The sequence below is a fragment of the Arvicanthis niloticus genome, chromosome 6, assembly GCF_011762505.2.
Source record: "Arvicanthis niloticus isolate mArvNil1 chromosome 6, mArvNil1.pat.X, whole genome shotgun sequence".
Classification (NCBI taxonomy): Eukaryota; Metazoa; Chordata; class Mammalia; order Rodentia; family Muridae; genus Arvicanthis; species Arvicanthis niloticus.
The window spans coordinates 72,106,996-72,129,185 of NC_047663.1; the positions used below are offsets into that span (position 1 = coordinate 72,106,996).

The following is a 22,190-nucleotide window of genomic DNA, read 5'->3' on the forward strand; positions in this document are numbered from 1 at the left end:
ACATCTGAGCTTTATCTTGCTTCTTTGTCCTTAAGAATTTATGCTTTTTGAAGGAGAACTTTGATGGAAATACTTTTTTATTCAGTTTCCTTAACTTTTGAAAAAGTCATTTTCTTTTATTAGTGGCTTCTTTAACATCTCTTCTCATATTCCTTTCTTCCTTCCTGACTTTCCTCTGTATCCAATTTGGTATTTTCATTTTTATGGGTTGTTTCCTTGAGCTTTGTGGACTGAACAGTAGGAAACACAGACAAACGGGGAATATCTTAGGAAACTGCTTACAATGAGATGTTCCCTTACCTCCCCTGCTGAGAAATAAGAAATAACAATGGATACATACCTTCTTCAAATAAATCTTTTTAACATTTAATTTTGAAGTTTCAAACAAGCACACATTGTATGTTATGAATTCACCCGCGGGTCTTTGGTTCCCCAGACAAATTCTCTTCCACTTTCATGTCATATCTACAACATAACTTATGTATCTATATAGAATCTAAACTCTGTGAATGAGAAAATATATTTGTCTTTCTGAGACTGGCTTTATTGTCTTAATATGACTACCTACAGGTACATCCAATTTCCTACAAAAGACATAATTACAATATTCTTTATGGATAAAAAGATATCGAGTACACATATAGAGTAATGTATCCAACCCTCTGGTGGACATGTCAAGAATATTTTCTGCTCCCCATCTCATGCCCCTTCACCCTAAATTCACAGACTACACAGAAGAAACTAGAGTGGCTATGCTAAGAGACCAGAGGTCATGAGGCCTAGGAAGCAATGACCTAAGCACTCAAAAAAGACAGGAATCCTTTCCATGAGATATGTTGCTTGAGTTTTTCATATCTTGATCTATGCCCTTAAAATTTTTACAGCCTATGGGTATTAATTGTAATGGGAGTAAACACAATGAAAACACACCTTAAAATAAGAAGTAAACAGTGATGTAGGAAACCACATGGAATAAGTTGATCATAAATGAGACAACAAAAGAGGCAGGAAACCACAAAAGGTAAAGCCTGATTGAGGTCACATGACATGCAGAGCAGAAATAGAGCCAGCAGCCCGGAGCAAAAAGGAAGATTTCCTGCTTATAATGGTATCAGCAGCTGAGGTCCCTCTTTAATATAAGAACAAACTCCTAGCCCTTGCCCTGCTGTACTAATAAATACACTGTCTCTCTTTTCTTCCCTTTCAGCAACATCCATGGTACACAGCTACATGCAAGCCTTCCTCTTGCAGCCCCTCTCCTCTAACTACTCAAATTTTGGCATACAGTTTTGAAAATTTTTTTAAGAATTTCAAGAAGGAAAGCAAAATTATCTCTGAAGAAACCATCACTTTGATTGAATCCCATCTGGAGGATAAGAACCTTCAGGGGGCACTGTCTGAAATTAGTCATGCTCTGAGAAACATTGACAATGCCCCACTGAACATTGCTGTGACTGGAGAAACAGGAACTGGAAAATCCAGCTTTATAAATGCCCTGAGGGGAGTGAGGGAAGAAGAAGAAGGAGCAGCCCCCACTGGGGTGGTAGAGACAACCATGAAGAGAACTCCATACCAACACCCAAAGCTTCCCAATGTGACAATATGGGACCTACCTGGCATTGGGTCCACTAACTTCCCACCACAAAACTACATAACAGAAATAAAGTTTGGTGAGTATGACTTCTTCATTATCATTTCCGCTACACGCTTCAAAGAACTTGATGCACATCTGGCCAAAGCCATTGAAAAGATGAACACAAAGTTCTACTTTGTGCGAACCAAGATAGATCAAGATGTCAGTAATGAACAGAGAAGTAAACCAAAGTCTTTCAATAGAGACAGTGTCTTAAAGAAAATTAGAGATGACTGTTCAGAGAACCTTCAGAAGGTTCTCTCCAGTCAGCCTCCAGTCTTCCTAGTCTCTAACTGTGATGTGTCTGACTTTGACTTCCCAAAGCTGGAAACCACCCTACTGAGCGAACTCCCAGCCCACAAGCGCCACATCTTCATGATGTCCTTGCACAGTGTTACTGAGACTGCCATTGACCGGAAGAGGGATTTTCTCAGACAGAAGATCTGGCTGGAGGCCCTGAAGGCTGGAGTACTGGCCACCATTCCACTTGGGGGCTTCATCAGAGATGAAATACAGAAGTTGGAGGAGACCTTGAATCTCTACAGGTCTTACTTTGGGCTGGATGAAGCCTCACTAGAAAATATTGCCAAGGATTTCAATGTGTCTATGAATGAAATCAAGGTACACCTTAAATCTCTCCATTTGTTAACAAAGGACAAAGACATGTCCTTCAAAGAAAAACTGTTGAAATATATTGAATGTATTTCCTATGTTATTGGGGGACCACTTGCCTCAGGCCTTTACTTTAGAAAGACTTACTATTGGAAAAGTCTCTTTATTGATACTGTGGCAAGTGATGCCAAGTCTCTCCTTAATAAGGAACAGTTTTTATCAGAGAAGCCAGGATCCTGCATGTCAGACTTCCCTGAATACTGGGAAACAGGAATGGAGCTATAAGGTACTAACCTTCAGACTGACTTCAGGCACTGACTTAAAGTCTACTTTTAAGCAGCAAACATTTCCTGGGAAAGAACAGAGGATTCATATCTTTCAGAGACAGAATATCACAGTGACAAGTGGAAAAAGAGTCGTCCACACTATAAGAACTCTCTTCCATTAAAGTATCATTATGAGACTATATGGCTGTATACATATCAATTGCAATATCTTTGTCTAATTAATGTTGGATCATTTGTCCCACAGAGATTCCCCAAGCAATGTCACACTCTCCTAAGATGAAGAAGTTAGACTGTGTAACCATTTGTGCTTTTCTATGTCTGCCTCAGTTCCAGAATAATGACACAGAGGTTCATTTATTTATGCATTAATGCCTATACCTTAGCTAAGATTGTTCTCCAACTATCTTATAACTAAATTAATCTGTTTATAGTGTTCTTTGTCTGAGACAAGGCTGGTTGCCTCTTCTCAGTTTCATACATTCAACTTCCTCCACAACTTGGTGGTGAATCTCTTTAGCTTGACCATTTCCCAGAGTTTCTCTCTCTCTCTCTCTCTCTCTCTCTCTCTCTCTCTCTCTCTCTCTCTCTCTCTCTCTCTGACTTGTCCCACTTATTTTCTCCTGCCTTACTGTGGGCCATTCAGCTCTTTGTTGACAGATGATGCTTTGATGTAGTACACATGAAATTATTACTACAATCCTGTCTTGAATTTTTGGGGAGGTTCAGGAAATACAGGGGGCTGGTTCTCAGCACACATCTCCACATGAGGTGGTATCTCCTTAGACATGGTAGCCAGCCAGCAGATGGGATGATGACCATTATCCATGCTCCCTCCAGAAAGAGCTGGGTAATCTATGAATAAGTAAACACACCTGGAGTTCCATGCAGACTCAGACATTTTATTCCATATCCTTCAGCAGTCAACAGGATGAACTTGGGTTGTAGGTAAAATGGACTCTAATTAAATTGTCATTTCTTGTTGTATGGTAAAGGCTCAACAACATCTCATTGGCCCACTCAGTTGTAAGACTTGGCAAACACAGTATCTACAGGGCAGCCTTGCAGCCTGAAAATGTTTGGAAGATTTAATATTACAGCTTTGTCCAAATAGCAAGAATTCTCTTTCCTCTCTTTCCTAGGGTTTGTCAAAAGTTTTGTTGGTTTTTTTTTTTTTTAATTTATCTCTAAGGTCTTCAATTAGTTAGACAGTGACATTTACAGTAGAGGAGGTCATCTGATATATTAAAAGCCTCCTGCTTTAAAATTTAATCTCATCTGAAAATTACTTTGGAGGTTGGAGGAGATGCCTCAGCAGTTAAGAGCACTAACTGTTCTTCTAGAGAAATCTGAGTTCAATTTCCAGTACTGCTATGGCAGCTCACAACTGGCTATAATGTCTGTTTCAGTAGCCTTCAAACCTCACAGAGACATACATGCAGGCAAAACACCATTGCTCATAAAATAAAGATAAATAAATTGTTTTAAGATGAACTTTAAAAATATTACTTTCATAATCACATATCCACTAGTACTTGGTAAATACTTAGACAAGACACTGTGTAAAATTAATTTCCTCAAGCCCCAAAACTATCCTTATCCACTTTATACCAGCGTGTATGTACATATACATCAAATACATACATACAGTTGCATAGTTATCTCTTCAGTTGTACTTATCTGTGAGATACCAGGTGGCTTTACTCAGATAAATAACAAATAGTTATCAAATCTCAAGAGATGGCTTAGCAGTAAGAGCACTGGCTGAAAAAAAAAAAAAAAAAAAAAAAAAGAGCACTGGCTGCTCTTCCAGAGGATCTGTACTCAATTCCCAACAACCACATTACAACTCATAATTTCCTGTAACTCCAGTCCCAAAGGATCCGACACTCTCTCACAGATGTACATGCAGGCAAAATACCAATACACATTAAATAAAAATAAAATATTTTTTTTAAAAATCTGGGGAGTCAGACTTCCATATTCTTTTTTAAGATTTATTTTTTAAAATTTTATTTGTTTGTTTTATATAAGTACAGACACACCAGAAGAGTGGGCATCAAATTCCTCTGCAGATATTTTTGAGCCACTATGTAGTTGCTGGGAATTGAACTCAGGACCTCTGAAAGAGCACCCAGTGCTCTTAACCTCTGAGCCATCTTTCCAGCCTGACTTCCATATTCTTAAGCATATCAAAATTACTGTGATTAACTGATAACAATTGATCAAATTAATGGGTGCATATATACAGTGAACAATTCAGGGTATGTTTGCCATTTCCTATCATTTCCTAGTCTTTGACACATCTGAGCATCTCTGTTTTGCTTATTCATAAAGATCATAATAGGTTACTTTAAACAAAAATCTCTGTGCTTCCCCCAGACAGAGTTATTAAATTAACAGGCTGGCAAGCCAAGAATGGGTAAGATTCATCACAGAGCCTTACCAACCTAAGACAGAAGTGCATTGATTTTGATAATGCATATTCCATGATGGGTAAGGAAGGCATTCTTGTCAGAACAGCCTAAGACAGGCTCAGTCTTGTTGATGAAATTAAAAAGGGAGAGAGGAGGAGAGCCTTTGGGGCTTCTTGGCAAGAATCTAACATGGGCCAAGAACAAAGAAATAAACTGCTTAGCAGGAATATGACACTGGCCAAGGACAAATAAGTAGGCTTCAGGCAGGAATCTAACATTAGGCTAGAACAAAGAAGTAATTTCAGGCAGGTATCTAAATATTAGGCTAGAACACAGAAGTAATTTCAGACAGGAACCTAAATTTTATGCTAGAACCAGGAAGTAGGCTTCAGACATGAAAATGACTTTGAGCTAGGACAGGGAAGTTGGCTCAGATATTTTGGTCATCCTGATAAGACCTTAGAAACAGTGATCACAGGAGTATTCACATAATTGGGTTTATTGCCTTGCTTTTTCTTTGACTGTTTGTGTTTATTGTCTTGCTTGTCCCTTGACTATTTGCATCTATTGTATTGCTAATCCCTCAACCTAGAACTGACCTTAATACTTGCATGTAATTAAATGGTATAAAAGCAAAAAAGAGGAGGTTGGATAGGATAGGGGGTTCTAGGGAGGGAAATGGGGAAAGGGGACAACATCTGAAATGTAAATAAATAACATATCCAATTTTAAAAAAAAAAAAAAGAATCTCTGTGCTGTACTGCAGCACAGTAGAACCTGCTCCTTCCCTTTAACCCTTTTGTGGCCTCTTATCCAAACTCTCTTTGCTTCTTTATTCCCCTTTCTAGCTTCTAGAAATCACTATTCTACACAGGAATCAACCACTAAACATGAGTGGTATTAATAAGTAACCTCTTCTGTTCTAATTCATTATCCTTAATGATGCCATCTACACAGCAGTCTACTCTTGGTGACCATTTACCTACCTGTCTGTCATGTAAAAAACCTCAGGTCTCCATCTCAGCCCAGCCTTTAATCTATTTCTGTGGTTTTCAACACTAATAGTCACAGTGGAAATTACCTACCTGTCTGTCATGTAAAAAACCTCAAGTCTCCATCTCAGCCCAGCCTTTAATCTATTTCTGTGGTTTTCAACACTAATAGTCACAGTGGAAAGCCATTACTACCATGCATGCACCATGGGAGGCTGTCAGCAAAGAAGTCTGTCTCTGAGGATGGGACATGTTCATGGGAAATGTTTCAACACATTGCAAGCATGTGTGTGGTGGCTTATATTGATTTTCAACTTGACAGGACTTAGAGACACCTTGAAGACAAATCTCCAGGCATGTCTGTGAGGAATTATCTTGATTAAGTTAATTAAGATGAAAGACCCACCATAAATGTGGGTGGCACCATCCCCTAGGTTGGATCCCTGGACTGCATAAAATGGGGAAAACAAGCTGAGCACCAGTGGTCATCTCTCCCTGCTCCCCAACTGCAGATGCGATGTGACCAGCTGCCTTCCTGACAAATGTACTGCAGCCTTGAACTGTGAGCCAAAATAAACTCTTTCTGTCTTAAATTGTTTTTCCAGGGTATTTTATCACAGCAGCAGGAAACATATCTAGTATAAGTACCAGCTTGGCAGGATGGTGGTGGCACAAACCTTCAATCCCAGCACTCAGGAGGCAGAGGCAGGTGGATCTCTAAGTTCTTCATAACTAGCCTGGTCTACAGAGCGAGCTCCAGGACAACCAGAGCTACACAAAGAAACCCTGTCTCTAAAAGCCAAGGGGTAAGGGACCAGGGGAATAACTGCCTACTGATCGTCCAATTCAATGTGTGGTGCATTGTAAAATTCTAGACTATTTATGCTGTTTGAACACCTGCGTCAGTACAGATAGTGTGGAGGGGAGGGCAGAGATACCACTGTCCTGTTTCTGATTGTCTAGGGGCACACACTCACCCCTTCTCCCTTGCACTCTGTCAAAGCCGTAGTCAACTCCTGTCTGAACCCTAATCGCAAATTACTCCTTGGTTTCTCTATGGGAGTCAATATATAGTTCTAGAAGGTAAAAAAAAAAAAAAAAAAAAAAAAAAAAATGAATGCAGGTTTCATCTTAACTACAGCTCTGAGTCATGATTTTGGGACAAAGTATCATAAATTACCTCTGAAAGTGACTCAAAGTGTAAAGAGAACAGAGAGGGAGAGGAGAGACCTCCTTTGCCCCTTGGACAGCAGATGACCAAGACAGCCTGCTCCCTCAGAGCCTCATGGGGCCTCTAGCTCTGTGTTTTGGTGAGACAAGCTAGGCATGGGTGAGTTTGAGAGAAACCAAATCCATTTAACTTGGATTGAAGACTTCTCTACTGTCTGAGGGAGACACTGGGACGCTTTCTACAAAGGAAATGAGGAGCTGCTTCATCATTCTTACCCAGCCAAGTATTCAAGACTCTGTGTGTGCCCGCATGTGTTCACATGCATGTATCTGCATTTACATGGGTATGTGAATATCTATGTGCATGCATGGCGTGTATGTGCTTAAGTGTGAGAGATGACCAGAGATTGCAGCCACTCACAAGCCTGTGTCTAACACCCAGGAGTGCATAAGCATAAGTCCTGCCTGCAGTTTCTTGGAACATCAAAATCCTGTAGCAAATGACAAATGATTAAAACTATACAAGGAAATCACAGGTTGGACCCATGGGAGGGGTGGGAAAAGCAACAGGAAGACAGTCCCCATGGACATTCCAGAGCCAGATAACAGAGTGATACCTGAACCAAACATTTTTAATTAATTGATTAATTTATGTATTCATTTTACATTCCAATATCAGACCCCTTCTCCTTCCAGGACCTCCCTCTCCCAGCTTCTCCCCCATTTGCCCTCCTCTTCTCCTCTGAGAAGGGGGAGCACCCTATGTATCTCACACACACAGACACACACAGACACACACACACACAAACATTAGTCACTACAGGACTAAGTGCATCTTTTCCCAGTGAGACCAGACAAAATGGCTCAGTTAGGGGAACTGGATCCACAGGTGTGGGGAAAACAAAAAAATTCACGGGGGGGAGGGTGGGAGTCCGGCGGCGGGCTTCCCACACCAGTGGAGGATCCCGCATTCACGCAGCCACTGGGAGTTGTCGGCTGCAGTTCAAGGTTCCAAAGGCTGGGAACCTGGCGGCAGCAGGCCCAGGAGACACGTGGAGTACGGTTTTCCAAAGCTTTTATTGTTCATGGTGTGGTGAGTGGGTGTAGATGGTGAGCGCTCCCCCCCAAAAGCCAGGCTCCCCTGGCTTTATAGGGAGGGGGAAAAGGGGAGGAAATAACTTAATTAGCTATGCCTCCCAGCCTTTAGATAACTCATTAATATTTTAGTCTCTGGAGGTGGAGACTTGCTAATCACGCCCTCTACCTGTGTGCTATGTGACTGAAGATCATAGGTTAAATGGAGTTACCTCGTCCAAGGCCCAACATCCCACTCTCTTTTCTTTCATAAAAAGAGGGGTGACTCTGTGTCATCTGTAGTCTGCAAGGTTAATGAGAGATGTGGACCACGTGGAGTAGTCTGGAATCCGGGCGCATGGGGAGATAACTGCCGTCCCTGACAGGCAAAGTCCTTTTTAGGTCCCTGGCTACCTCAAACCCAGCGCTCTACCAGGGAGACCAAACCGTCTCTTTATGGCCCAAATCTCACTCCTTTTAGTGAAAATTTTGGATGAGGTAGTCAAAAGAAAACACTATGTAGGCCAGAGGGTGTAGCATAACTAAGTCAAGGGTAATGGGAATTGAGGGTAGGGTTTGGAAGGCAGGGAATCATTGAAACAATTAAACACAGGTTGTACAGCTTGAGGTTAATGACATCTGATTAATCTAAATAGACATTATGTTTTTCTCACTAACATGTAACTTTAGCTATGTGATTTTGACAAAAGAGTTCATCTGCAGCTGGAAGGTCTGGATCTGTCTTCTGTAGTGTGCGTCTCTGGGTTTTGGCGTGCATCTCTGGATCTCAGCATGTCTCAGGGGTCTTCAGTCAGATGAGGTGGCTGGAAGAAGGCAGCTTGGCAGGTTCCAGGAGGTGGGGTTGTCTCTGGATCTCAAAGTGTCTCTGGAGTCTGCAGTCAGATGAGGTGGCTGGGAGAAAGCAGCTTGACATCTCAGACAGGTTCCAGAGGATGGCGTGGACTCTGTTGGATCTGTGGGTATACTGTAGGATAATCACAGCAGGGAAGCAGCATCTCTGGCAGGGAGATGTCTGTAAAGGCTGGATGTTGAGCATTAAGTTGTTTGGGAACAAGCACATCATGGTCTATCGTTAAGATCCTGGAAAGGCAAAAGTGTTTGAGGAAATTTTAGTCTTGGAAGGTATCTTTGAGTCTGTTTTTGGATGGCTGAGGGAGAAAAACAATGTTAATTACGTATCTGGAATTGGCAGCAACAGTTTGTCTGTAAAAGAAATTAGTTGTTAATTAAGACTCAAGAAATGGTGGTCAGCAACATGTTAACTTAACCTGTGGAAGTAAATTAGATGGCTTTTGAACCTTGAAGAAATCATAAAGGTTGAGAAAAAAAATGTTGGACATATATCACGAGTGTTAGAGAGAAAAGGCAGCATTAAAACAAAAAAATAATAAAATTTTTGGTTGAAAAGCACAAGCATTGTTGTTTTAGGTGTTCCTGTTAGGGAGAAAAAGAAATGTTTAAAATTTTTGGTTGAAAAACAGGAACATTTGTTGTTGTAGGTCCTCCTATTGGGGAGAAGGAGCAGTAATGGGGGGCTTAGAAGCAGTGGGGGGAGGGGCCTTGCTCTGCCATGTGGCACCTGGGTGCTCTGGCAGAGAGGTTCTGTATTCCCCCTTTGTTTTTCTTAGAAATCTTAAATGTAGAGAAGAAGAAAACGGCTAACTTTGAAGAAGAGTTTAAAGCAAGAAGCATTGGGGCTTGATAGGAGAGCTAAGAGTCAGAAAGAGTGAGAGTCTGTGTCTATGGGAAAGACACGTGGAGGTTGGATTGGAGCCAGGCAGCTTTTGAGAGAAATTGGTAGGCAGCATGGGGGCAAAGGGTGCAGGCAGGATTTTAGATCCGCTGCTTCAGGCAAGCTGGCTGAGCTAAGTAGCTTTAGCCAGATGCAAATGACTGAGGGGGAGGGAAGCATAGGCTGGCTAAGGAGCACAGGGCTGGGTAGCAAGCAGGGTCTCACCCTGTTGCTTCAGGCAAGCAAGCTAAGCCAAATAGCTGTGGCCTGTTGCATATGATGGGGGATGGGGGAAGACACTACCTGGCAGGCTGTTAGGGACTAGAGTTTGGAGCTGGTGATCTAGAGAGAGAGAGAGAGAGAGAGAGGAGATGGTCTCAGCCGCGAGAAGGAGTCTCTCAACCAAGGAAAACAGTCTTAGAAAAAGGGTTACAGCAGGCACTGTGGCTTGAAGGACAGTTGTTAGTTGTGAAGGAGCCCCCTCTGTGGAGTTGGGGGGATGGGAAGAGTGGGGGGGCTAGGAAGTCGCAGCCATCTTGCCCTTGAGCTGGAGAATATGTGGGGAGAGAGACCTAGTCCTTTTGTATTAGGCAGGAGTTAGACTATAGCTAAGAATCAGAGAGAGAGAAAGAGGGGGTAGGGTGGACAGAGAGAGATGTTACTCACGGTTTTTGTAGGCACCAGCAGGGAGCGCTTGTGGAGCTGGCTCTGCACACATTGTCCACCACCTGTGGGAAACAATGTAGGTCCGTGCATGGGTGCACAAGCCTGGATCTCTGTTGTGTCTCTGGTCTGCGCCCTCCTTTGTCAGGGGTGGGTGTCTCAGGAAGACTGGGTCTACTGCAGAGGAGCAGAGGCTAAGCAGGCGCGCTCACACTGTACCAAAGGAGACTGTGGGGGCACATGGCGACAGGTCCATGCACTGAGATTGGCCTCCATCTGGGGTCTCTCGGGACGACGCCTACAGGATGGAGGCAGGGAATGCGCAGGCACCCACTGAGAGAGAACCAGGAGAGCCCTGGTACCACGCCTTGCAGGAAGTATACTTGTTTAGCAGACGACTCAGCCAGGATGGTTCTTGTAGACACGTGGGTGTTAGTGCCCCACTTTGGGCACCAGCTGTAGGGGAAAAAAAAAAAAAAAAACTCACGGGGAGGTCTGCGGGCAGCAGGGACAAAGTCCCAAGGGCCTGCAGATCCCACATGCACACAACCGGCACAGGCTGGCTGGCGGCTGCCTCGGGGAGGTTCAGAGTTCCAAAGGCTGGGAACACGTGGAGTCCGGTTTTCCAAAGCTTTTATTGTTCATGGTGTGGTGAGTGGGTGTAGATGGCATATGCTCCCCCCCAAAAGCTAGGCTCCCCTGGCTTTATAGGGAGGGGGAAAAGGGGAGGAAATAACTTAATTAGCTATGCCTCCCAGCCTTTAGATAACTCATTAATATTTTAGTCTCTGGAGGTGGAGACTTGCTAATCACAACCTCTACCTGTGTGCTATGTGACTGAAGATCGTAGGTTAAATGGAGTTACCTCGTCCAAGGCCGAACACACAGGCAGGCAACAGATTCAGGAACAGCACCTGCTCCAGTTGTTGGGGGACCTGCATGAAAACCAAACTGTTCATCTGGCACATATGTGCTGGGGGCCTAGGTCCAGTCCACATTTGCTCTTTGGTTGGTGGTTCAGTCTCTGGGAACCCCCAAGGGTCCAGGTTAGTTGACTCTGTTGGTCTTCCTGTGGAGTCCTTATCCTCTTTGGGTTCCTCAATCCTTCCCCTGACTCTTCCACAAGACTTCCCAAGCTCCATTTAATGTTTGACTGTGGGTCGCTGCACCTGTTTTGGTCAGCTGTTGGATGGAGCCTCGCAGAGGACAGTTATGCTAGGATTCTGTCTGCAATCATAATCATTAATAGTGTCATGGACTGGTGCTTGCCCATGAGATGGGTCTCACCCACAGTGCCTGCATGGACTCCAGTGTTTACCAGGTGCATAGCACTTCCCTCAGTCCAGGTCACTGGTTGTCCATTCCCTCTGTCTCTGCTCTATCTTTGTCCCTGCTCATCTTGTAGGCAGGACACATGTTAAGTCGAAGGTTTTGTGGGTGGGTTGCTGTCCTTATCTGTCCATGGAGAGTCTTATCTGGCTACTAAAAGTGGCCACTTCAGGATCCATATCCTCCTTTGCTAGGAGTTTCAGCTAGATTTACCCCAGTAGACACATTCAAGCATCCCCACATCTCAGGTCTCTGTCATGACCTAGAAATGCCTCCTTACCACAAATCTCCATCCTCTCTCCCTGCTCTCCCTACACTTGATCTCCCCCCACCCCTTCCCAACCCCCATTCCCTCTTCCACCCAGTTCCTTCCCTCCATCTACTTCTGATATCTATTTTATGTCCCCTTCTAAGAAAGAGTCAGCCAGCCTCCCTTGGGCTTTCCTTGTTCTTTGGCTTCTTTGTGTCTGTGGATTGTAGCATAATGATCCTGTGCTTTATGGCTAATGTCCACTTATGAGTGAGTACACACCATGTGTGTCCTCTGGGGTCCAGGTTACCTCACTCTGAATAGCTATGTGATTTCTTTTTCACCTTTATGTCTATTTAGTGAATTAATGATTAGATGGAACAATCATACTTTCAAAGCAGAGTATCAGAAATTAGAAGCTCCAGTTCTGTGTGCCTCTTCCCCTCCTCTTCCTCCTCCTTCTTTCCCCTCCTCTCCTCTTCTTCCTATTCTTCCTCTTCCCCCTCTTCATCCTTCTTCTCTCTCTCCTTCTCCTGTTCCTCCATCTCTGGCTCCAGACTTCCTAGAACCTCAGAACTTCACACCTTACCCCTTCCTTTACTGAGAATCATTTGGGGATCTTTCCCTAGGGCCTTACCTAAGCTCTAGCTACTTCTTTAGGGAGAGAGAGGGGAGCACTTCCGGAGGACTGGTGGCATCTAACCACAGTCACTTCTGTAGCAGGTAAGTGAAAGACTTCTGTTACTTTTCTTATCAGTTTCTCTGATAAAGGTGACTTAAAAACAAGGGACTACTTTTGTTTATGGTTTAGAATTGTCTGTCTTAGTCACTGTTCTAGTGCACTGATAAAACACCATAACCAAGGCAACTTGAAAAAGAAAACATTTGAGCCAGGTGGTGCAGGTCTCTAAGTTTGAGATCAGCCCTATTTGTAGAGTGAGTTCCAGCACAGCCAGGTCTATACAGAGAACCCCTGTCTGAGAAGGGGGGATGGAGGGAGAGACAGACAGGAAGGAAGGAAAAAAGGAAGGAAGAGAGGAAGGAAGGAGAAAGGAAAGAAGGAAAGAAGGAGAAAAGAAAACACTTGACATTTGATTAGGGGCTTATATCCACAAGCACAAGACAGGGAGAACTAACCAGAAATGTCATGGGCTTTTGAAACCTCAAAGCCTGCCCCCAGTGACCAGTGATACACCTCTCCAACAAGACCATAACTTCTAAATCTACCCACATATCCCCCCAACTGGAGAGCAAGTTTTTCAAACCTATGAGCCTACGGGAACCATTCTCATTCAAACCACCACATAGCCCATGGCAGCACCAAGGTATAAAAGCAGGAGCATAGGACAGTTGGTCACATTGCATCTGCCACCAGGAAACAGAGAGGAATAAATGGTGAGGCATTCATTCCATTCATGCCCTCAGCCCAGGAAATGATACCACCCACATTCAGGATGGTTCTTCCTACCACCACTAAACTGCCCTAGAAATGCAACCACATATACAACCAGAAGTTTTCTCTATATAACCTAATCCAGTAAAATGACAATTAAGATTAACTATTACAATCCTGTTTGTTGTGTAACATGAACTCCTGGACAGGAGAGCTGGAGAGCTGGTTTATTCCACTCAGGGAGTTCGCAGCAGGGCCTCTGTCTTAGTTTGGATTTGGTTATTGTGAAGAGACACCATGACCAAGGCAACTCTTATAAAGGACATTTAAGTGGGGCTGGATCAGTTTCAGAGGTTCAGTACATTATCATCGTGGCAGGAAGCATGGCAGCGTCTAGGCAAACCTGGTGTTCTAGAAGAAGCTGAATGATCTACATATTGATCCAAAGACAGACAGAAGGAGAACTGCTTCTGCAGGAAGATAGCTCTTTTCTGCACTGGGCAGTTGGGGGAAGTTCCCTGTTGTTTCTTGATTGGGTCAATAAAGACAGCAGAAGCTAATTGCTAGGCGAAGGATAAGGCAGGATTCCCAGGCTGGACAGGAAGAGAAGGGGGCACAGACAAGACTGGTAATTTGGACCAGGATGTGGAGTGGATAGAAGTAGCAGACATGTATCTCTTGGGGACGGATAGTTTGTAGCCTCCACAGGCAACTGTGGAGGCTAAGGAGACTGGGACAAGAAATTCTCCTCCAGGCCATTGAGTAATCTGACTAGTTTTAAAATATAAAGGCTGCCTGGTGTTTTCCATTTGGGATGATTCAGGTAGGTAAGCGAGAGGGCGCAGCTGCAGGGCGGTCATTGGTGGTAGGCAGAGCCAGCCACCAGGGTAGCTGCGGGAACTGAATAGATGGCAGGCAGACGGCTGTTGACCTCAGAGCCTCGCCGGAGTTTAAAAATTATATGCAACAGGGTAGAGCTTGAGCATAAGAGAACTCAAAACCTACCTACACGGTGACACACTTCCTCCAACAAGGCCACACCTATTCCAACAAGGCCACACCTCCTAATAGTGCCATTTCCCATGAGCCAAGCATATTCAAACCACCACAGCCTCCCTCTGCTGATCTTCTTTTTTAAACATGTATTTAGTTCTACTTGTATGTATGAGTGTTTTGCCTGCATGTATGTAAGTGCACCATATGTATGCCTGGTGTGCAGATAGCTTTAGATTCTCTAGGATGGAAGTTAAAGATAGTTGTGCTGGGAATTGAACCTGAATCCTCTGCAAGAGTAACAAGTTCTCTTAACCTCTGTATTAACTCTCCACTCTTGTGATTGTCGGCTGTCCCAAATACCATGCAATTTTTTCTGCTTAACCTCACCCAACACAGTAGTAAGGGACAACACACCTTCCTTTTTTTTTTTTTTTTCGAGACAGGGTTTCTCTGTGTAGTCCTGGCTGTCCTGGAACTCACTCTGTAGACCAGGCTGGCCTCGAACTCAGAAATCTACCTGCCTCTGCCTCCCAAGTGCTGGGATTAAAGGCGTGCGCCACCACCGCCCGGCTTTTCTAGGTCTTCTGATAGGGCTCAAGTTTGAGGAGAAAGGAAGCAGAATGTACACAGTCTTTACTGTAACATGTTGCGCACGCCCTCGAAAAAGGACATGAGAGACAGTATTCGGGTAGTTACTGCAAAACGAGGCTTTACTCTGTATTAGCAAACGTGAAAGACTTGGAAGGACTTGGAAGGACGCGGAAGGGCTGAAAACAGGAAGAGGCCTAGCTTAAATACACCCTAGAGTGACGTATTCACTTCTGATTGGCTGTTCGCTCACCACCCAGTATTACGCCAGTGACTTTGGCTGCCTTTCTGCCTTTGCAGCTGCGCAGATAATTGTTTACTACTGGGAAGACACGAGGGCAGCGCCATCTTGGAATGGCGCACATATAACCACTGACCACGGCTTCCTACAGTAACACCCTTTTTTTCTTTACAGAGTTAAATGTTCAGTGTCAGAACCACCCACAGACAATATCTTGGTTACCATGAAAGTGTTGAGGACTCATGAGCCCCTCCACCTACACCATCCATAGAATAGGAATCTCAGGATGGGACTGAACTATGTATGGCATTGTCTGTTTGACTTAGCTTGAGTATTTTATCTGCATTGAGAATGCCAACTGACATTTGACTTTGTCAAAGGACAAAGTCAGTCCTTTGAGCATTGTGGCAACACAGTGAACGATTTTCTTTCTTTTTCTTTTTTTTTTTTTAAATGTGTGTGTGAGTACACCATTGCTCTCTTCAGACACACCAGAAGAGGGCATCCAATCCCATTACAGATGGTTGTGAGCCACCATGTGGTTGCTGGGAATTGAACTCAGGACCTCTGGAAAAGCAGTCAATGCTCTTAACCACTCAGCCATCTCTCCAGCCCCAGTGGACGCTTTTCAAATTCTCTTTTCACCAACTTCCTAGCACATGCCTTGTGCACTGCTGACATTGTTTTTTTTTTTTATTTTTATTTATTTTTTATTGGATATTTTATTTACATTTCAGATGCCATCCCCTTTCCCCATTTCTCCCTCCCTAGAAAACCCCTATCCCATGCCCCCTTCTCCTTTTTGCTTTTATTCAATTTTTTAAATGTTAATCAAAGGCTTTATAAGTTTGGTAATGCTCAATATCAATCAGAAGTGTAACCTAATACCCAACCTAGATATACCAACTATCTTTGACTGGCGGAGACACGTGAACATCCGCCTCCTTGTTTCTCTTTCTCTCTCTCTCTCTCTCTCTCTCTCTCTCTCTCTCTCTCTTTCTCTCTCTCTCTCTCTGTCTTCCTCTCTCTCTCTCACTTTCTCTCATCACCTAGCTCCTCCTCTCCTTTCCTCCTCTTCCTCTCCTTACTCCTCCCACCTTAGCTCCTCCTACCTATCACCCTTCCTGTTAAAATAAAACTTTTCTCTCAAAATACAATTAGGGCATAACTGTACCAATTTGTGTCAGTAAGATACAAGATAGACCTAATACCCAGTCCATCATTTTGTTGACTAACCAGAACCTTTGTCATCTCTCCTAACTAAAAGACTTAGTTCTGAACCTGGTTTTTTTTCTTGGCTTTAGAATGAGCTGACATTGTTGATCATGAGCTTTCTGGATTAAATAAATCAACACACTAGTTTTAGCTCACTGTTTCCACCTGCTGGACAAATGGGGACTAAAACAAGGAATTTGGTCTATACCAGCGTGTATTCAAATTTTTAAATTCATAACTACCAGGCTAGTTCCTATATTCTAAATTCCTTTGAGTCAAGATCAGCAAGGCATGGCTACATAGAACGACACATAGAAAGTGCTCCAGGGACTCGTAGTCACTATATTACACAAGCTACTAATTTTATTTGGTGAAATATAAATGGGCTTTTGAAAGATTTATTTATTGTTTTTATTTATGTATATGTATGTGTGTATCATATACATGCAAGTGCCTGAGGATTCCAGAGAGCTTTGAATCCCCCAGACCTGGAGTTACGGGGATCTGTAAGTCACTTGATACAGGTGCTAGGAACTAAACCCTGGTTATTTGCAATAGCAGCAAGTGTTCTTAACCATTGAGCCATTTCTCCAGCCCATAAATAGATAGTCTATCTAGAATAGAATATCTTTAATGCAATTCAATGGAACATGGAAGAACAGGCCAGAGTACATGGTTGAGTGGTGAACTCTTTTTTTCCAGGTGTGTTCACATGGATCTTTCCTGTGTGAGATGGATTTCTTGCTGTTGCTATGCCTCGTATGACTGTAATGCTGCCTACAGAATCCTGTCACTTCCACATCCTAGAACACACATCCCCTCCCACTGTCATATATCCCCAGCTATCAGTGTGCAGGCCTCACTGACTCCTTCCTATAAAATCCTCTGTTGTGCCTTAGTATATGGAGCTCTTGATAGGTCTCCCCACTCTTATCTCCTATCTTGAGTTCTAATAGCTTCAAGGAAGGGGTATTCGAGGGTAGATAGGTGCAGCAAACTCATAGACACATGCGCTGTTAAGTGAGTGGTAGTCAGTATTGCTAAAAATGTTATAGGCTACAAGCCTTAGATTTTTCTTCCCTGTTGAGTGAAATTGGTTTAGTTAATTGTTTCTCTTATTTAATTTAGTATCTATATTGGACCCACATTCAAAAAAAAAAAAAAATTGTCCCGGGAAGTTCAAACTATACAGGGTGCCATTTCCGACCCATGTCATTAGAGATAATTCCCCAGAGTCTGTAGCATATCGATGTTGACCTTGTTGGTGCTCAGATATGTTGTATGCCCATTAGTCACTAGAGGTGGGCACAAGCGTTCTTAATTATGGATCACACAGATAAAAATTCAAACACTCAAACCACTAACTCTACTGTTCCTATTGTCTTGTAGAAAATACTAGATGAGGTACTGATCAATTGAGGTATTGACAGTCACTAGGTGGCACTGTGTTGGCTTTAAATAGAAATTACTCAGACACACAGATTTAATCAGAAATGGTGAGGTTTCGTCATAGATTACACCCAGAGGGAAGCAAGCATGATAACCTGTTGAAAGGATGTGAACGGAGTGAAAAATAAATTTCAACCTAGTTTGTACCACATTGACTACCATGTTTAATAACATGAGATAGTGTACCTTTTTTCTAATAAGAAAAGTATGCTCGTGAAAATTTTGACCAGTAGGGGCTAGAGAGATGGTTCTGCAGTTAAGATCAAGTGCTGCTCTTCCAGAAGGCACAAGTTCAGTTCCTAATGCATCAGGCAGCTCACAACTGCCTGTAACTCCAGCTCCAGGGGAATCCACCACCCTCTTCTGGCCTCTGCATACTGCAGTTGCATGTACGTATAGGGGGAATGATGTGAAACACTGCCTTCTGAACACGACGTAGCTTTTGTAGTCAAGAACCCACAGCAGTCATAGCTACCTGCAGGAGATGTGCACCAGACTGGGAGCTTCGACATTCCATCAGGGATAGGAAGACTTATAAGGCCCCAGTCGTCCTCAGGGACTGTTGTGGTAAGATAGTTGCTGGTGGAGGAGAAGTCATGTTCTCAGTGGTGTAAGCACTGGTATGTTGTTCTTGCTCAAATAAGTAGCTTCCGCCTATGCAAACAACCTTTTAAAAATTGGAGTGGATCACATATAAAAAAACATGAAAGTAGGAGCAGGGGCTTACATAAAAGAAGTTTATTGGGAGAGGGAAGGGGATAAGAAAGGAAAATGAAGGAATATGGTTAAAATACATTGTGTGTGTGTGTGTGTGTGTGTGTGTGTGTGTGTGTGTACACATGCATGTGTATGTATGAATATGTATAAATGTGTATTTATGTATGTGTGTGAGAGAATAAATCAACTTAAAATAATTTTTGGATTGGAATTGGAGGATAAAGTGGAGAAGAGGAGGGAAGAGAGGAACAAGGAAGGAATACTGGAGAGACCATTAAAAGACTGGGCCTTTATAACCATCCTTATCTACGAGGCAATATTAGCTCTAGAGGAAATGGAAAAGGAACCACAGTGACACCTACAGGCTACTTAGGGAAAGAAGGGTTTTTTTTCCCATGTGTTCTTTTGTGAAAGTTTTTTGAGACTTCCGTATATGAGTACTCCATTACACCATTTTCTTTTTTTTTTTTTTCATTTACACAATTTTCTTACCTCCCTTCCCCCTTCCAATTTCTCCCACATCCCTCCACTTTCGCTAAAATTCCTCTTCTTTAATTTGTACTGTTATACACACATACCCTAAAAACCCTGCCGAATCCAGTTAGTGTTGCTTGTAGGGATAAGTGTTTAGGGTTGACCACTTTCACTTGGGACTCCATCAGGAGTCTCATCCCTCAGAAGACTGATTCCCACGAGAGAGAAATTTTTTATCTGAAATATTCGAGCCAGGGCAGAGTGAGTACAATGTTAGAAAACCAAAATATTGCATGTGAAAATATCCCACTTTCTATGCCTTCAGAGAATGGAAGGGCAGTTAGTTTGCATATGCAAAATGTTCTGTGAAGGTAGTAAGACATGAAATGACAAAAGCAGAGACATTCACACACACACACACACATACACACACACACACACACACACACACACACACACACGTGATTTGGAAAGAAGACTGCTCCATCAAAATTGAATTATGCCGTGCAGGACTGAGAGAAACCTCCTCCTCCGAGTGAGGTCAGGGTGCTGAGACACCTCACATGTTTTGCAGCACAGACTTTCCATGTCCAGATGCAGGCCACAGCCCAGAGAGGGCAGCTGCAGAAGAGATAAAATGCTTACAGAACCACAGCTGTAAGCTACTTGGTTTCCTTGTATGGGTCAAAGTGCAATTCTAGATACTGAAGAACTGAGGTGTGTCTCCATGATAGCTGGAATCCTACACATGACAGCTCAGGGGGATAAGTCACCTCTGTGGGTACTTTGTTAGAAGAAGAAAGGAAAGGAAGGACTGCGTGCACCCCTATCTCTGTGGAAGCAGAGACCGGGAAAGCCCTTTCTGTCAGAATCCACTCCATGCTGCAGCAGACAGGCTTCTGTGAGTGAGTTGGAGTCACATATAGGAACAAGGTCCAGGAGAAGCCACGTGCTGAGCTTGAAGCTAAGACACCTACAGAAATACTAAGGCTCTTTTTTTAGTCGCAAAGAAAATGGCAGATGATTTCATTATCCTAGCACAGTAGTGAGTACAAGACTCTGTAGGCTCTGTGACCCCAAGCGTGTGAGTACAAGACTCTGTAGGCTCTGTGACCCCAAGCGTGTGTGTGTGTGTGTGTGTGTGTGTGTGTGTAGAAGTATGCACGTCTATCTGTACATGTGCATGCCTCCATATGCTATAGGTGTGAGATCCTGATTGACAGGTCACACTGGTTCTCCAGAGTGAATCATCATGAATCTTTCTGTAAAGTGTAACATGGTGTGGTGACTAATGAACTGAGCCAGGATATCATTGTTGAACAAAGGGGTGGAAAGGAAAGTCTCCACACTTCAGTATCAGAGAAAGTACACAGAGAAATGCCTGTACTGTATTTTTGTAGTTGTTGACTCTTCCCTTTCTTTCTATGGTGAATGAATGATTAACCAGAGTAAGAGCCTACTAATACAGGATCTTGATTAACTCAGATGTTAAGAGTCTGTGCTGGTCTTAATGGTTCATGCCTTTAGTTCCAGCACTCAGGAGGCAAATGCACGTAAACTCTGTAAGTTCAAGGCCAGCCTTGTCTACACTGAGAGTTCTAGGCCAATGAGATTCTATGTGTCTTAGGTATTTAATTAGGGCTGGCTTACATGTTCAGAGGTTCAGTCTATTATCATCAAGGCAGGAAGCATGGCAGCATCCAGGCAGGCATGATTCTGGAGGAGCTGAGAGTTTTACATCTTGTTCTGAAAGCAAACAGGAGAAGACTGGCTTTCAGGCAACTAGGAGTAAGGTCTCTCAAAGCCCATTCCCACAGTGACACACTTCCTCCAACAAGGTCACAACTCCTGATAGTGCCACTCCCTAGGCCAAGCATACTGAAACCATCACACTATGTCAAAAATATTTTTTTAAACAAGCACTTTCTATTCTTGCAAAGGACCCCACGTTCAGGTTCCAGCACCCACGTGGTGCTTACTACAGTTAGGACAGTTAGGGGATCTGGCCTCTTTTGGCCTCTGCAGGCACCAGGCACACACACACACACACACACAATGTGCATATACTCAAAAGCAAAACATTCATATACATAAAATAAAAATAAATTAATCTGTTTTTTAAAAATGTCAGAATCTTGCCAGGTAGTAGTGGTGTACACTGTTAATTCCAACACTTGGGAGTCAGGGGCAGGCAGATCTCTGAGTTTGAGGCCAACTAGGTTTACAGAGTAAGTTCCAGGACAGCCAAGGCTGTACAGAGAGAGGCTATCTCAAACCCCTTACACACACACACACACAAAAAAAAAATTAGAATCCAAACCAGACCTTCTCACACCCATGTTTCTGTCCACCCTTGTGGTTGTATACAGGGAAGCCCAGCCTACCAGAGTCCAAGCTATCAGGGGCTATCAGCAGCATATCCCATATGAGGGTATCAGGGGCTATCAGCAGCATATCCCATATGAGGCTATCAGGGGCTATCAGCAGCATACCCCATATGAGGGTATCAGGGGCTATCAACAGCATATCCCATATGAGGGTATCAGGGGCTATCAGCAGCATATCCCATATGAGGGTATCAGGGGCTATCAGCAGCATATCCCATATGAGGGATACATATTAATTAAATGACATCCTCCTATCATTTCCTATAGTTCCCTAAGGTCACACGTTCCTTCCCCAAAATGTACGACACCCCTTACACTCCTGCCATCCAGGAAGCAGAAGGCCTCATACAGGTGTGTGCTACTAACCATTCAACAGTCATGTGACAGGGGACTTCCCCCTTCCCCTGAACCTATTAAAAGGGACCCTCTACTCTGCCTTGAGGGCCTGAACTTTCCTCAGAGCCTCCACCATACTGTCTTTTTATGATGCTAATAATTCTTCTAGCAATCTTTCCCCAAAAGGACACACACATACACACATACACACATGCAC

General features: G+C 43.4%; 1 long non-coding RNA gene and 1 pseudogene across 1 annotated transcript; one reads left to right on the top strand and one right to left on the bottom strand.

Annotated features, from left to right (window-relative positions):
• Positions 1–1,105: 1,105 nt before the first annotated feature.
• Positions 1,106–6,531, top strand: LOC143442816 (T-cell-specific guanine nucleotide triphosphate-binding protein 2-like; annotated as a pseudogene).
• A 1,239-nt stretch (positions 6,532–7,770) lies between these two features.
• Positions 7,771–20,998, bottom strand: LOC143442819 (uncharacterized). The gene is made up of 5 exons (XR_013111319.1): positions 20,901–20,998; positions 18,535–18,726; positions 11,464–11,533; positions 10,602–11,054; positions 7,771–9,283 (listed from the first exon to the last, which is right to left on the bottom strand). It is a non-coding gene; the product is annotated as an uncharacterized LOC143442819 (long non-coding RNA).
• Between the last annotated feature and the right edge of the window lie 1,192 nt (positions 20,999–22,190).